The following is a 16,390-nucleotide window of genomic DNA, read 5'->3' as shown; positions in this document are numbered from 1 at the left end:
CTGGAGGGGCTCCTAGCCCCTCACTGTACCCCCAACCCTGGCTCCTGACGAAGTCCTAGGCCCCTGCCCTCCCAGGGCGTTCTAGTTCCATCTTACACAACTGCTGTCTCAGCCTCCAAGCCAGGGTGGAGTGCCCAGAACAGAGTCTCCGCAGCTCCTCAGGCCAGTTTGCCTTTGACGCTGCCCCGAGTGCACAATTGCCGAGTGCTTCCCTCTGGGACCTTGTAGGGTGGATGGCAAGAGCCCGTGGCTCCGTGAGGGCCCCAACCCAGGGAAATCTTTCTTCCCTTTCTTACTAAACCAGGCACAGGCTGGAGGTGAGCTGTGTGTGGATTAAAATTGGCACCATGGCTGGTGGCCCCGAGGCCCCGGGGATGAAGTCCCCGGCAGTGTGGCTTCCTAGACAGCTGGCTGATGTTGGGGAGCACACAGCTAAAGGAGGTAGGCCAAAGTAACCAGACCTGGGGACCCGTCTTGACCTGTGTATAGTAATAATGAGCACACGGAGGTCTTCCTATGTGGCCCGCACTGTTCTGCTTAGATTGTTCTAAAACATCCCGTGCATGTTCTAACCACGCATCATCTAGTTTCATAACCTGATTTCTGACGTTACAGATGAAGAATCTGAGCCACTGAGAGATGACATCACTCGGCCAAGGTCACACAGCTCCTGGGGCCAGGGTTCTGATTTGTCTTTGTGAAGAAGAGGGAACACGCATTGCACTTTCCTGAAGGAAAAACAAGCTGAGGTCAGGGTTTCTTTCAAGAAAGGAAATTCCACGGCGGTCGCTGAGATCAGCACCCCTTCGGCAAATGTCCCAGTCGCTGCATGCATGTCTGTGCCTCAGCACGTGCCGCGACTGATGGCCACCATAGTGACCTGCAACCACCAGGAAAGGTTAATTTCTATGTCGTGAGTTCTGTTGAATAAGGTGGGGGAGAAACAGGCTTTAAAAAGATCTCCCTCAGCCCTAACTGGTTTGGCTCAGTGGATAGAGCGTCGGCCTGCGGACTGAAGGGTCCCAGGTTCCATTCCGGTCAAGGGCATGTACCTTGGTTGCAGGCACATTCCCAGTGGGGAGTGTGCAGGAGGCAGCTGAATCGATGTTCCTAACTCTCTATTCTTCTCCCTTTCCCTTCCTCTCTGTAAAAAGTCAATAAAATATATTTAAAAAAACAAAAACAAAAACAAAAAACATCTCCCCCAAAAACAAATCACTGAAGTTAGACACTTAGAGGAATTCAACCCTCTGAAAAGCTCCTCTGGTAATTCATTCTAGAGGACTCTCAGCTTTAACCGTTGTCCCCTCTGCTCTTATGTCACCAGTGTTGCCGTTGCATCTGTGAAACAGGAACGAGCAGTGTCTCTCCATTATTTCCCCACAAGTCCTCCCAGAAGATGGCGGGGGGATCACGTGGGGAAGTTCTCTTTCCTCCACGGGTCTCAATCTGAAACTCCCCAAACGCTTGGGGCTGTGCAATGCTGGGCAGCAGTTGCCCTGGCATCTTGCCCCCTTTATACAAAGCAACCACTGTTGCAGAAAATGAGGGTCCTGTGTCCACTTGGCACCATCCCCTGCCTGGCTGGCATTTGCGTGGGAGAAGGAACTTTCTTTCTCCCTGACAATAGGTTCTGATCACAAACCAGGCCTTTCAGGGAAACAGCTCCCCATGGAACGACTGCCCACAGGTAAGAGCTGAGTGGAACAACAGAAGCGAGTCCCCGCGGGCAGCCTGTTACAGTCGCTGAGAAGTCAGTGAAAGCCTGTGAAGGCCTCACACAGCTTTCCATGCCTGACCTCATGCCATCAACTCTCCCCGGGCTTCCTTCCTTTTTCCTGTGCCTCTCCTTGAATTTGTTTCAAACGTTAGTGGCAAATCCAGTTCTTGGCCTTTGTAGTTAACGCTCTAGAATTCCAGCCTTATCCCTTAATACAGGTGTGATAATTCTTTCTTTTTCTTTTTCTTTCTTTAAAATTTTTTTTATTTTGGGTGTGTCAGTCCTCACCAGAGGATATTTTTCCATTGATTTTTTTAGAGCTAATGGGAGGGAGGAAGAGAGACAGAGAGAGAGAGAAACATCAATGTGAGAGAGACATATGGATTGGTTGTCTCCCGCATGGGCCCCAATCAGGGCCAGGGATTGAACCTGCAACTGAGGTACATGCCCTTGACCGGAATCTAACCCTTCAGTCTTCTGGCTGATGCTCTAACTCAGCGGTTCTCAACCTGTGGGTCGCGACCCCTTTGGTGGTAGAACAACCCTTTCACAGGGGTCGCCTAAGACCATCCTGCATATCAGATATTTACTTGACGATTCATAACAGTAGCAACATTACAGTTATGAAGTAGCAACAAAAATAATTTTATGGTTGGGTCACAACATGAGGAAGGGCCAGAAAGTTGAGAACCACTGCGAGTCTAACTGTTGAGAAAACCGGCCAGACCAATTGTACCATTATTGTTGTGCGAGGGAAGAAGTCTTGACACATAGAGTTTGCTTGGCTGCCTCTGGTCACATGATCGGTTGGATCCATGATTGGAACTTGGGGCTTTGCCAGACCATACTGTCTTTCCCGGAGCTGCTGCTTGCTCGGTGGGTCTGAGCTGCAGATATATAGCTGTTATACAGATGGTCTGGCCAAAGCAGAAGGTGGAACATGGCTGAGCAGCTTGTCTCTTCCTTGGTCAGGTAGAATCGTCAGAGGTCAGGGGGAAGGAAGGGAAACTTAGAGATCCCATTGCTCAACGTACTTCCTGTATAGATGAGGACACTGAAACTTAGAGGTGATGTGACTTGTCCAAGATGAGCTAGCTGGTTAGAGCCGTAAGTGGGGATAGGAGCCAGGACTTAACACTCCCATATCTGTGTTCTTCTCACCACTCTTTGTGGGCTATAAGGTCAAAGGTCACAGGGTCTGCAGGAAAAAAAAAGCCCATTTCCTGAATAGAAAGGTAGACCCAGGTTCCTTCACACCTTGTGCACCCTGAAATAGGGGGTAGCTGATTAAGGAATGACTCAGGGGCCTGGGAATTTGGTCCCTACATGTCACACAGTGATGACCTCATTCAAAAGTGGTGACTTGAGGGATCTTGTGAATTTCAGAGCTACCATTTTCTATCAGTGTCATATCCTCTCTTAATTATCATCACTTACTGCCTAAAAAACTGAGAGTAGTATCTGTCAGGCCCAGACCATGGGGTTATTTCAAGGCGCCCTACCTAACTGTAAGGAAGGAATTTTTGCCTTTTTCTTTACTAACTGCTGATTTCCTAATCTCCAGCATGGTACATGGAGCACAGTAGGGATTCAATAAATACTTATTGAATGGATGAATTAAGGGTCATATGAGATGCTTCAGGTAAAAGTGCTTTGTCATCTCTGCAGCACTATACGGACATAAGGGATTGTTAATGGCATTAGCTAATGCTCTGACCTTGGGTGAGTTGCATAACCTCTCTGGACTTCAGTGTTCGAAATTGCAATACAAAATGTTCCAGGTTTACCTTATATTTTGAGTTAAACTAGGTGATCTCTAAGGTCCCTTTCAGATTTGTAATTCTGTAATTTCCGTGTTCATTGTTATAGAATATTGTGAGGATTTCCAGACTGACTTAGGATACAAAAGCATCACAAACCATCGTGGGCTAGATCAAGAAAGATACGCTGATTTCTTTTCCTGAGTGAATTCCAGTTGACTGGTAGTGGCTACCTGGAATGCTGCAATGTTGGGACAGACTCTGGAGGTCCGTAGTATAGAGTTATAGAGTTAGTGATGTCTGTCGTGGACACAGAATACAAGGCAGTAGCAAGCATGCCAAACAAATACCATCATCCACCTAGGTGCTCAAAATAGCAGCTGCTCAGGGATTTCTGAGAGCAATGTTATTTTTCTCCGATTTTGCATGACAATGGAGAGACCATTTGGATGAGGGGAGGGTTTCTTGGAGGGTAAACCCAGAACTCTATAGACTTGCAATAAATCAACCTTCTGCCTTTTATTGCAACTTAAGAAATTTTATCAGGCAAGTAAAAAAAAAATTAACATGATTGACTAATTGACTGTTGAGAACGGAAATCCAGACTCAGAATCTTCCTACCACCTGGAGACACAGACAGATGCAGGAGAACGGTATAAAAATTCTACACATAAACATGAACCCGTTCACCCTCCACGTACATGTGAAAACCTACAGTGTGCCCAGCAGGCCCAGGTACATGCATGATGCTGAAAACGCAGAGGATCTCTCCAGGAATAAGGCCTTTCCCCTTCTCCTGTTTTCTTAAGAGTGGTGGCCAAACCACTGACTGGTTAGTGTGTGTGGGTCCATGAGCTTTCTGAATGTAACCCTCATTTCCACCAGTCTACTCTGGTGATGAGGAAATGATAAGCTTTGGGTCTGAGTCCCAGAATTCTTGAAGGAAATATACAAATGAGGTTCCTTAAATCTCTCATTGCACACAGGGGACGCTAGCCAGCCAAGGAGAGACTTTCTTAGCCCTCAAGTACCATCCTGTTGCTCCTTCTGCTTTTGAAACCCAAGGATGCTGTGATGTGAAGATGTGCCCATTCCTCCCTGCCTCCCTGGAAGTGTGGAGAGGCCCCTGCCTCTTGGTTGGGGGATCAGGTATATTGATCCCCACCTGTCATCATTTCACAGTCATCCAATGATGTGTCACAATGGAGGAGTGACGAGACAAGTCCCTGTTCTCCCTCCAGGTGGTCTTTCTCTACCTTCCAGGCAGTTCCTGAAAAGGCTGCACAGAGTGAGTGATTACTTCAGGACTTGAAATAGCTTTTTTCCTGTCCCAGATATGACACAGTCACTTCCCCAATAGAGCCATCACTCCAAGAGGAACAGGATGTCCTTGTAACACAGCCAAGAGGGTCACATGATCAGATAGCCAGGAGGCCTCCAGGGACCTTGTTTCCTCTGAAGCCATTGGCCAGGACTTGTCCACAAAAGCTGATCTGGCAAGCCACCCTGAACCTAACCTCTTATAGGATTTCGGTCCAGAGCAGTTTCTCCAGGAAATAATTGTTTGATGAACTAGAAGGATCAGAGGGGAGAATTCCCGTGGAGCATCTTTGGTGACCACGTGGAAAAAAGCCCAGCATGCACGTGCTTCTGTGCCAGAGTTGGGAGTCCCCATGACTCCTTATCCTTGTCCTTGGTGGCACCCTTCAAGGAAGCCATAAAGTTTGGACACACAGTTCAACTTGCTGATTGTGGAATTCCTGGCCTAGTCTGGAGACAGCTGGAGTAGAGAATGGGAAGCAGAGGGAGGAAAGGTTTACCTTAGAATTCAGATCGGGGAGAAGAGAAAAGGCATTTACGAAGGATGAACCAGCCCTCACCATAGCTCCAGACCCCCAGACCTCACAGACACATGGTCAAGTTTTATTGGGAAGTCACCAGGCACTTCAGGGGAAAATATGATTTAAGCAGCTGAGCAGGAGCAGGGTGGGGGAGCTGAAGAAGGTCATCAAGAGGCCCAAGAAGGGGAAAATTAGCTGAGTCAGAAGCCAACAAGAGGAACCTGAACTAGAGGAACTTGGTCTAGAGTCAGGGGCAGCCTCACCCTGGGAGAGAATTTTTTGTTTTAATCTTGAATTTCTGGTGCCATAAAAATCTTTAAGAGACATAAAGAAAACGTAGCCCTAATGGGTTTGGCTCAATGGATAGAGTGTCAGCCTTCGGACTCAAGGGTCCCAGGTTCGATTCCGGTCAAGGGCATGTACCTTGGTTGCAGGCACATACCCAGTAGGGAGTGTGCAGGCGGCAGCTGATCGATATTTCTCTCTCATTGATGTTTCTAACTCTCTATCCCTCTCCCTTCCTCTCTGTAAGAAATCAATAAAATATATTAAAAGAAAAAAAAAAAGAGAAAACTTACATTTCTTTAGTGAAAGCTTCTAGTCAAAAGTCACCTTTGGGGCAAATGGCAGAATCCCCAGTCGGACTAGGAAAAACTTCCACAATGCCAGAAACCTAAGCAGATTTTCCAGGGCCATCTGTCTGGTCTTGCTGCTCAACCCCTTCTCTTCTCTCCAAGAGAGAAATAGCAGATAGACCCCAAAGCTCCAAGGCTTTTGACCTGTGAAGAAATTAAAGCTGGCCACCTGCCTGGCAAGCTCCCATGACTTTGATTCACACCTGTGCTGTGGGGAATGTGGGGGCAAGCCATTGGCTGAGCAGCAGACATCAAGGTCCCATTGGTTAGCGTGCACAGCTGCAGACAACAGTGTTCACTCTAGCTGGTTTAAGCAGGAAGGAATTTTACCTGGGGACATCGGAAAGCTTGCAGAATTGTCAGAAGGGCTGGAGGAGCAGGCTTGAGGCTGAACTTCTATGAACAGCCCCCAGAGCCACACTGCAAGTCTGGGTTGGTAGGGCGAGACTGCCCCTGCCAACCAGAGAACGATGCTTGCCTCTGCCACAGCCAGGAGGCTGCCACTGACACCTCTAACTCCAGAAACCCGCCATCCCTTGGGCCCACAAAAAATGTGCCCCCACCCTCCTTCTTCCTCATGTAGCTCACTTCTAAATCAAAGTCTCATGTGGGGACATCTAAGTGGCAAAATCCAAGCCACATATCTGTACCCAGCAGCCAGGGAAGATGGGAAAGATCTACAAACACACACAATCAACCCATGTGAATGCCCTTAAAATGGGGAGAGAGATGCAAAGCCCTTTGGGAAGTCAGGGATGACAGACACCCACGTCAAGGTGTCTGGGCTGTGGCCTAGGGTACCCAGGAACAGTTAGTGTGAGAAAGTGCCCCGCTCTGATTGTCTGGTGAGCCTCCCTCCGCAGCACCATGTTCCGTTGGTCTTAGACAAAATAGAGAAGTAAGACATGTTTGTGTTCTAGGTTGTTCATGCAACCAACCCAAACTGTCATCACTATTTACTTCATTTTAAGATACTTTCACAAAGAGATTTGAGTCAACCAGTGTGTTGTTTTGCATATTACAATACTAGTCCATTCTGGGCTTTATGAAAGACACAGTTACATGTCAGCCTCTAATCTGAATGGGGAGCCAGGAAAACCACGTTATGAAAGCACCAAATGAATGGTACAGACAACAGCGATCAAGGAGCTCTGTTTGGGGTGGTCAGGATGGTTTTTTGGAGGAGGCAGAACTGGAGCTGGGCCTTGAATAATGGGTAGGATTTAGGCAGGTGGTCCTGGAATGATGTGGGAATGAGGTGAACAATGCTCAGAGTGGGTGGGGCGTGTGCATAAAAATGAGTAGAAGAATTATAGACAATAAGAATAGAAACTTTAATTGGGACAATGTTTTGGAGAATCCCAATTGCCCTGTGTATTAGTCAGGACTGTTTTTGAAGTGATAGAAATCCAACTCATTAACTTAAGATAAAGGGAGATTTATTGTTTTATCTCATTAAAAAGCCCAAGGGCATGAGTTTGAGACATGGCTAAATTCAGGTATTCTGGTGATTTAATCAGGACTCAGTATCTCTCAGCTCTGGGTTCATCTGTGTTGGTTTCATTTTCCAGCAGGCTTTCTCTATGTGATGGTCCCTGGCTAGCCCAGGCTTACACCATCAGTTCAGTAATCTCTTGCCCAATATTTCTAGCAGAGTTCTCAGAATTCTCAGGGCTTGCTGACTGGCTTAGCCTGAGTCATGAGTAATCATGCCCTCTCCTCACTGGAACTATAACCATGGCCAGGGGAAGGTGGGAGCTCTCACTAACCAGGTCTGGACATGGCCTAAGAGCGCAAGTTTAGTTCCACCCCAACCACCGGGAGGGATGGGCACTGTAGCAGATGCTGTCAGTGCGTCATCCTCACCCCTGGACCCTTCCCATTTCAGTGGATTGGGGCTCAGCTTTCAACTGTTCACACGTGCATCTCTTTGCCTGGGGGGCTTTCTCTGACCACCAGAGCCCACCTGCGCACATTCAAGACAGGCCAGAAGTGCCAGGGAATAACACCTCCTAGGAGTAGTTCACACCCAAGGGCTGATGGAGTTCGCAACCAGTGGCTGGTAGAGTTGGTGTATAAATGCCCCAACTCTCTTGCCTCTTGGGCGAGATAGCTCTGAGGCTCATGTTCTAGAGTGTTTTGCAGAGTTTCCCAGTGGGATTGAGTTCCAGCTGCCCAGAGTGGTCACTTGACCGATAATACATTCTTTATTGATGTCCTTTCCCCATTTTACACGCCCCCTGGCGTTTCCAGGGGTCACCTCCCAAGTAAGTCCTCACACCTGAATCTGTGTCTCAGGGTCTGCTTTTGGGGAAATCGAAACTAAGATATTCTCCAATGGAAGAGCAGGGTGCTGTGGCTAGAATAAGGGAAATGAATACTGGGTAGGCAGAAACAGTGGATATTAACTTCCCTTGGTCAAATGATTTGGAGTTTTTTGTTTTCCTGCCTGTTACATGTCTGCCTCCTCCTCAGGATGGGCAGTAAGCCCCTTAAGGGGAAGCACACAGCTTGTTCACTGTGGTGGTCCCAAAATCTTGCACATAGAAGATGTTAAAACAATATTTATTGTACTGAATTGAATTTTATAGACCAGTGGTTGGCAAACTCATTAGTCAACAGAGCCAAATATCAACAGTACAACGATTAAAATTTCTTTTGAGAGCCAATTTTTTTAAACTTAAACTATATAGGTAGGTACATTGTTATTAAATTAATTAGGGTACTCCTAAGGCTTAGGAAGAGCCACGCTCAAGGGGCCAAAGAGCCGCACGTGGCTCACAAGCTGCAGTTTGCCGGCCACTGTTATAGACAATAAAGAACCATTAAAGAATTTTGTGAACCCAGGACTAGCAGAACGTGTTTTGTTTTTCCACTAAGATTAAATAATCTGGAGGCAGTGCACAGGATACGTTGGAGGGAGGGAAGCCAGGGAGATTCATTCAGTGGCAAGCATAGTAGTTTAGGCTTGAGGTGGTAAGAGGTCACTCACATAGAACACAGTGACTGGCACATAAGTGCTCAATAAACATTTGTTGAACGAATGAAGGCTGGCAGTTGTTTAAAGGTTAACGTCATTAAGCTGATACTTTGGGGTAACTTGAGTAGCTGAGGTTGTGCTACTTGGTTTAACAGAGGCTGAAATTCTTCAGGGTGTTGTGGGCTGAGAGTCCTTAGTTTCATGTCATTGCTGTGTGTTCACCAATCCCCGCTCCCTTTTCCTCTGGGGCACGTAGCTAGACTAGTGTCGGCCTCTTTTGCACTTAGGTGAGGACGTTTGATTAAGTTCTGGCCAATGGGATGTGGGAGAAAGTGCCATTGACCCTCTCTAGGCCTGGCCCGTGAAACCTTCCCTGTGACCTATCACGCTGTCTCTTGTCTTTCATTCCCTGACTGGACACTGCGGGATGCAATGGAGAACTCCAAGGACTGTGGAGATGACAGAGCCACTAGGGTGACAGGCGTGGGTTTCTGTGTGGAGTAGAGTTGGACTGGCCTATGTGTGGCCAGCAAAATCACCCAAGGTGATGGCAAAACTTGGGGTGAACAGGGAGAATGGTCTTGAAGCTCTCTGTGAATGAACAGAGAATGGTTGAGAAGTTGGTCAATGAAACCAATGCTGAGAAGGTGGAACAGCATGTGCAAAGGCTGGGAGGTGAGAAAGAGCTTGTAGCGTTTGAGGAATTGAAATATATTCCGTATTATCAAAGCCTATCATGCCAGGTGGAAGGAGTAGCAAGAATTGAGGCTGGAAGTGGAACTTTGCCTTATAAAAATGTTCACATGTTCACCCAGTAGTAGAGGCATGCTGCTTTTAAAGAGGAAGAAAACAGTTTTGAGGCCATTATGTGTGCCAGCCTCGGTGCCAAGTGATTTCCTGGGTCATCACATTTTATTATCCTCATGACCACCCCACCCCACAGGGTGGACGCCATTCTCATCTCAACATTGCAGAAAAGAAAACGGAGGCTCCCAGAGGTTAATTTTCCCACTCAAGGACACAGTTCAGTAAATGTCCGATGAAGAGCTTGTCCTAAATGGTTTGGTTTTTAGACTTCTAAAGACTGATCACCCTGGGGAAACCAAGGCAGCCCTTGGGAGACACTGGTTGTTGTGGGGGGCACTGCCGTGTTGGCTTGAGGCACTGGGGACACTCTGTAATAGGCAGTGCTTCGGGAAAACAAATGACTCCTATGCAACAGCCAAGGGAAAGGCTTCTGGAAAGTTCGTTCAAACCCAACCACACTCTCTTTATAGTGATGACCACCCCCTCCTCCCCTCCCCAGCACCGTTCGCTCTGTGTGAAGGCAGAGCCACGTTCCACTCTAGACTCAGCCCTCTTACCTCTGGATATGCTGGTGCCTGTTGCTCGTGGCCTCCTTCAGGGAGGCCTTACCTGACCCTCCAGCTTAGATACCTAATTTTTTTCAAGACACTTGCTATGTATCGCTGATGTGTTATCTGCTTCCCTCGGTGGAATGGAAGCTCTTACCAGAGGAACAGGATTTTATTTTGTTCAGAATTGTATCTGTAGTGCCTAGAACAACACTTGGTGCACAGCAAACTGCTAATAAATATTTGTTGAGTGCCTGCTTATTTCCCAAGCACTGCGCTAGGTCCTGACTCTGCCTAATTTCATGGAATCCTCACAAGTCCATGGTTTACCCACACTGGGCCCTAGAACCAATTTCAGCAGATAGTGAAGTAGGTATGTCGCCTCAATACATTTTCCTGCATTCTCCTGGCAGGACCTGGGTGTAAGGAGCCCTAAGGACAGACCAGCCAGACATAGGCTGTGGAATTCACAAGGCCAGGCATTCAGGGGGTAGGGTCCACCCTGGCTGCTATTCACAGGATCTGGTCTCAGCACTTTCACACTTCCCTTGGTGTGAAAATCCTTGGGAGAACAGGATAATCGTAGCTCCCAGAACCCTCTTTTCATAAATTAGCAACCAGCCCGAGAACAGAGAGCCCGTCTATGGGAATGGTGAAGGGACTTCAGCCTCCTGTTGACCCGGGGGAGGAAGATCTCAGGACAGTGGGGGTGGGGAGAGGGCTTGGGGTAGATAAAGGGGAGCTGTTTTGGCTGCCTTCTCCTCTCCTCGTTTGTGGCTGTCCTCCACTGCCTCAGGTTCAGAGGGAATGAGGGCTTTGGCCTGGCCAGGAGTTGCTTCAAGGAGAATACACCCCCTAGCTCTCAGCTAGTAAGGGGCTCCTTTCCTAGGCTGGGTCTTTTTAGACAAAGGGGAAATTTCACCCATTTGTCATACTCCAAAAGCTCATAGCCTGACCCCCTGTATATACTGTCTTTTAAAAAAATATATTTTTATTGATTTCAGAGAGGAAGGGAGAGGGAGAGAGAGAGAAACATCAATGATGAGAGAGAAACATTGATCAGCTGCCTCCTGCATGCCCACACTGGGGTTTGAGCCCACAACCCGAGAATGTGCCCTTGACAGGGAATCACATCGTGACCTCCTGGTTCGTAGGCCGATGCTCAATCACTGAGCTATGCCGGCCGAGTGTATATAATGTATTGACAACTTTGGGGGCAAACAGCATCCCTGGGGGAGCTCACTAAGATTTCTGGGGATGAATGTTTATGGTTCTGGAATGCTTACAACACTGACCCAGCATGCAAAGCAGCTCCTCTCTCCATGTCACAACTTTGACTGTCGTCTCCATTTCCCTGGCCTGCTCCTCTAGTCACTATTCATCTAAAACGAACTTCCTCTCACTCCAAGTGGACTTGCTCTTTTGGCTAATGAACAAGTGCACAACACATCTTTACTGAAGACCTATTGGATGGGAAGCCATGCCCACTTAGTGGGCAAGACAGATACCAGGTAAAACCCTGGGTTTCTTGGGGCTTGGACTCCAGTGGCAGGATAATTGAGTCAGCCCGCGATGGAGACCTAGTTGTGTGTTCTTAGCCTCTCCTGGGTTAGCCTTTGGATATATGTGGCAAGAACATTCATGACTTGTTAGAATTATAAAAACATCACTCAGCCAACCAGAGGATCCTCCTCACACAGCTCCCCTCCCTTCCTATTGAATCCTGGAGGCGGCATTTCTGTGCTAAGAACACCAGGACTTAGGAGGGGCTTTGCTCTGACTGTAGTGTGGCCAAGACTGCAGCCGGCAAACATTCTTAGGGGCCGCCCAGCACTCGCTTGCTCTAAGAGGGTGGAAACTGGAGACGAAATCCATCCTCACCCTCGCTCCAGGCTTGCTGTCTGGCCCTCCAGGGGTGCCGAGTTGGCAGGGTTCACCTTGGTGAAGGGTTCACCTTGGTGAACACCCAGCTCCTTCTGCAGCAGGGTGAACATCACGCTGTGAATTTGCTGTGTGGGTTGGACAAGCTTCCCGAGTTTTCGGCCTGGTGTTATGATACCATCAGCTGTTTCTCATAGTTTCAGGGTCTGAACATCCCTGTTTATACTCAGCAGTACAAAGCTCTGTGAGTCTGTGTACACAGGAGGCCACCAAATGTCTGGAGAAGGAGGAGGGAGGTGACAGTGTGCAGACATCTGCTTAAGTGGCAGCTGGATTCAGTTCTTACCTAGGAACCCAGTCAGAGGTCCCAGCCCTGGCACTGGTGCTCCAGGGCCTGTGTGGATACAGTGACAGCCTCAAATGACTCAGGGAAGGTCAAGGGGCAACACTGCGGACATGCAGAGTGGAGGACTCTTGGATGTGAATCTGGCCTCACCTGCCCGCTCACAGCTCAGCAGACTGAGGCTCAGAGAAGTGAGATAACTTACCCTCAGTCCCACAGTCAACAGAAGGCCTGGTCTGGAACTGAGAAGGCCTGTCCCTTCATTCACTGCTCTTCCATCCCCATGGACACTTAGCCCATCAACAGAAAATTAATTTCATACAGATACATGTCTATATTTTCATGAAGAAAAGTACAAGCAAAAAATTTTTTTTTGGTAAGAGGTTTAAATATGTCCAATAGCCCCCAAAGAGACGAATACAACTTTCCCCGATGCCTGCGTCACTTCCCTGGCAGGACATGACCATCCCATGCTCTTAAGTAAAAAGCTTCGTCCAACCAACGTGAACGTGTTGTGGCGCACATGCTTTAATAGTGGATCCCTTTCACACCGTGAAACCGGTGCAGGGTGTGTGTGTACCTGCACGTGCACCGATACAGGCACACTACAACAGGGACTTCTGTTGTAATAGTTTTTGTTGCACCAATATCTCAAATGAATTTCTGGAAGAAGTGACTGTTTCTGGAAGAATCTGTCTTTAAAAAAAAAAAAAAAATATATATATATATATTATTGATTTTTTACAGAGAGGAAGGGAGAAGAATAGAGAGTCAGAAACATCGATGAGAGAGAAACATCGATCAGCTGCCTCCTGCACACTCCCTACTGGGTATGTGCCTGCAACCAAGGTACATGCCCTTGACAGGAATCGAACCTGGCACCCTTCAGTCCGCAGGCTGACACTCTATCCACTGAGCCAAACCCGTTAGGGCGAATTTGTCCTTTTTTATTTTATTTTATTCATTTATTTATTTTAAATCCGTACCTGAGGATATTTTTCCCATTGATTTTTTTTTTTTTTTTTTTTTTTAGAGAGAGAATGGAGGGGAGAGAGAGAGAGAGAAAGAGAGAGATCTAAGAGAGACGCATTGGTTGCTTCCCACATGCACCATGATTGAGACTGGGGATCGAGCCTGAGACTGAGGTATGTGCCCTTGACTGGGAACCAAACCTGTGACCCTTTGGTCCTTGGGCTGATCCTCTAACCGCTGAGCAACCGGCCAGGGCAGAATCTGTCCTTTTTAGATAGAACCTCAGGCATTATTCATTGCCAGTGTGGTCAGTATTCCCAATTCTTTTTTTTTTTTTCCGCATGTGTAAGTGATACTGGAAAAGAAGTAACGAACTTCCTATTCCAGAAGTTCATTTATAAAGTGGTTATGGGGACTGGAAATACATTTTCCCATAAAAAACATTATATGTGGTTTAATTAATGCTTGAAACTTGCTTCACTTCATGTAGAGTTGAAATGCTGCCCATTTGGAATTAATGCAAGTATGAAACACTACTTTTTCACCATCCATGCTTAAGTAGAAAAACTGTAAAGTCAAATAAGATTTTAAAAAATGATCGTGAATGTTGGTGGTCAGGTGTGCAGCATGTGTTTGAAATGGAGGTAGATGGAGACTCTGAGGGTTCTGGATGGACCCTTTAGGTTTCCAAGGGCTTTAGGTGTTGATGATCCCGGTTCTTGGGAATGGTTTATTTGATGTGACTTTCTCTGCCTTCCTAAGGCATCATTAACCTTCTGTTTAAAGATGTGATAAGGGCTTGGGCTTTTGCTAGCAAATGGAATAATGTGAAGGAAGGGAGACAGAGGGAAGCCCCTTTCCTCCTGAGATCACTAAGTCCAAGTTGGAAGAAAGTGGACAAAGAAACTGCCCATATGTGTGAGCAGGAACACCTTATGGTGTGTGGGTTCCCTGGCACTAAATTTTTGAGGAGTGTGAGGGGAACAGAGAGAATTGATGCATAGCCCACTTATGTGGCTCAAGCCTAGTGTTTTGTAGTTATCACTGATATCCCAGAACCCTCAACTTCCCTTGTTTCCAATGTCACCCCAAATGAGCATGTTGACACCATTCAGGCAGCCTGGTGTCATGTGATCCTATGAAAGAAATACCCTGTTAGCCAGTAGGAGTGATATGATGCCCGCCTGAAACCTGGACCCAGCCAGAGTTCCAGAACAAGTTCACAGATAGGAACTCTGGAAGCCCTCCAGGCATCTGGTCAACCCCATACATTTGGGGAGTGGGAAGAAGATAGGGGAGTGGGTGAACAGAGTGATTGGAGAGCATCCCAATGAGAAGACATGGGATCCACAGAAAAAAGAGAAGGACTGAAAACATTTTGAGTGGGGCATGAGTCTCACTTGATATGAGAGCATTACTGCGTGAGAAAGCTATTTGGGGATGGGCCCAGGCCTTGAATGGTAAAGCAGAAGGAGAGGACTTGACATTTCAAGTCTCCCCTGTAAGAGGAGAAAGAGATGGAGGGGATGAGGTGTGGTAACTCTCCTGTACCATCTACCAGGGACATTGATCCTACCCCTGGTCTGACTCAAGTTAAAGCAAACAGAGTGATTAACTGGCATCATGGATGCTGGTCAGCGGAAAGTAATCATAAATTCATTGTGCTCATGATGCTAACTAGTGCTTGGTTTAGAGGAATAGAGGTTGATGAGAATTGTCTGAAAATTATGCAGTCTATCTATCTATTCTTTTTTAATTCTTAGAATCTGTTCTTGAATCACACCAGCTGTGGATTAAACTACATGCTTTTGGTCTCCAATGGAAATGCTTCGAACAAATTCAACTTTGTGAAGAAGCCATCAGCCTACATTGGGGGGTGGTTTAAGAGACAAAATTATGGGACGCCTTGTCATATTTATGATAAGAACATTGTTTTCTTTCTAAGGATCAATGGAAGAAATTTCTCTTAGATCTTCGTTCCAAGAATAGCTATTTCTCCTAAACACCAGGCTTTTATTTTGTGGACACTGTGAATCATATAACTGGCCATGTCTCTTATCCACTAGGATCTCACATGCAAATGTGAAGCAATGGTGAGCAAGTGTCAGAGCCTCACAACGTGTAGAAGTGAAATTCTATTCTTTAGCATCTGCATCTGATGTTTTCTTTCTTGTTTCTCCCTTTTCTTTATTTCCTAATTCACCTATTGCTTTGCTTTCATTATAACCCATGTATTTTTTTTTAAATTAATCTAAAATTGTTTTGGGGATAAGGTGGTTAAATAAATACAAAGGTGGTGAAAGGGTGCTAGCTCACACAAGTCCATTTGCTGACTGTGGTTGGGTGGCTTGAACAACAGGCTATTCATAAGTACAGGAAATTTGCAAGACTGATGTTAGAAACTCTGGAAGTACCTGCACTATTTATAGTTGCATTTTTAAACAAATTCTTGAATCTGAGCTGTGAATATGTGCCATTCTAGCTGGAAAGGTAATTATCAAATTCCTTAGTAGTCCATTTGGCCATGGTATAGAAGCACCACCACACTCAGAGGAGCGAGACACTGGTGATTTCTTTCATCTAAGCAACACTGTTTTCTTTTTAAGGTCAATTCTATGTATATATCCATTCAAAGATCAAAGTCCAAATACTTAATCAAAACCACTGATTTTGCAAATCCTTAGCCAATCTTGGATCAGATTTGCAACCACTAAGTAGTGAAGAAAGCAAAGCAAAATGGAACTAGGCCCTTACAAAATACATAGTGTATTGAACATAGTCCCCCCCCCCCCCCGCCCCCCCCCCCGCCCCAGTTAGCATTAGCACTGAATGCTGTTGATCTTCAAATTATCCCTTCCCCCTCAACTGGGAGAAGAAACAAGCTGAGGCTAGAAATGGTTTAA

This window comes from Myotis yumanensis, unplaced genomic scaffold (genome assembly GCF_028538775.1).
Source record: "Myotis yumanensis isolate MYYU_CA2020_CCGP unplaced genomic scaffold, mMyoYum1.0.hap1 SCAF_1, whole genome shotgun sequence".
Taxonomy (NCBI): domain Eukaryota; kingdom Metazoa; phylum Chordata; class Mammalia; order Chiroptera; family Vespertilionidae; genus Myotis; species Myotis yumanensis.
Note: the sequence above shows the minus strand (reverse complement) of the source record.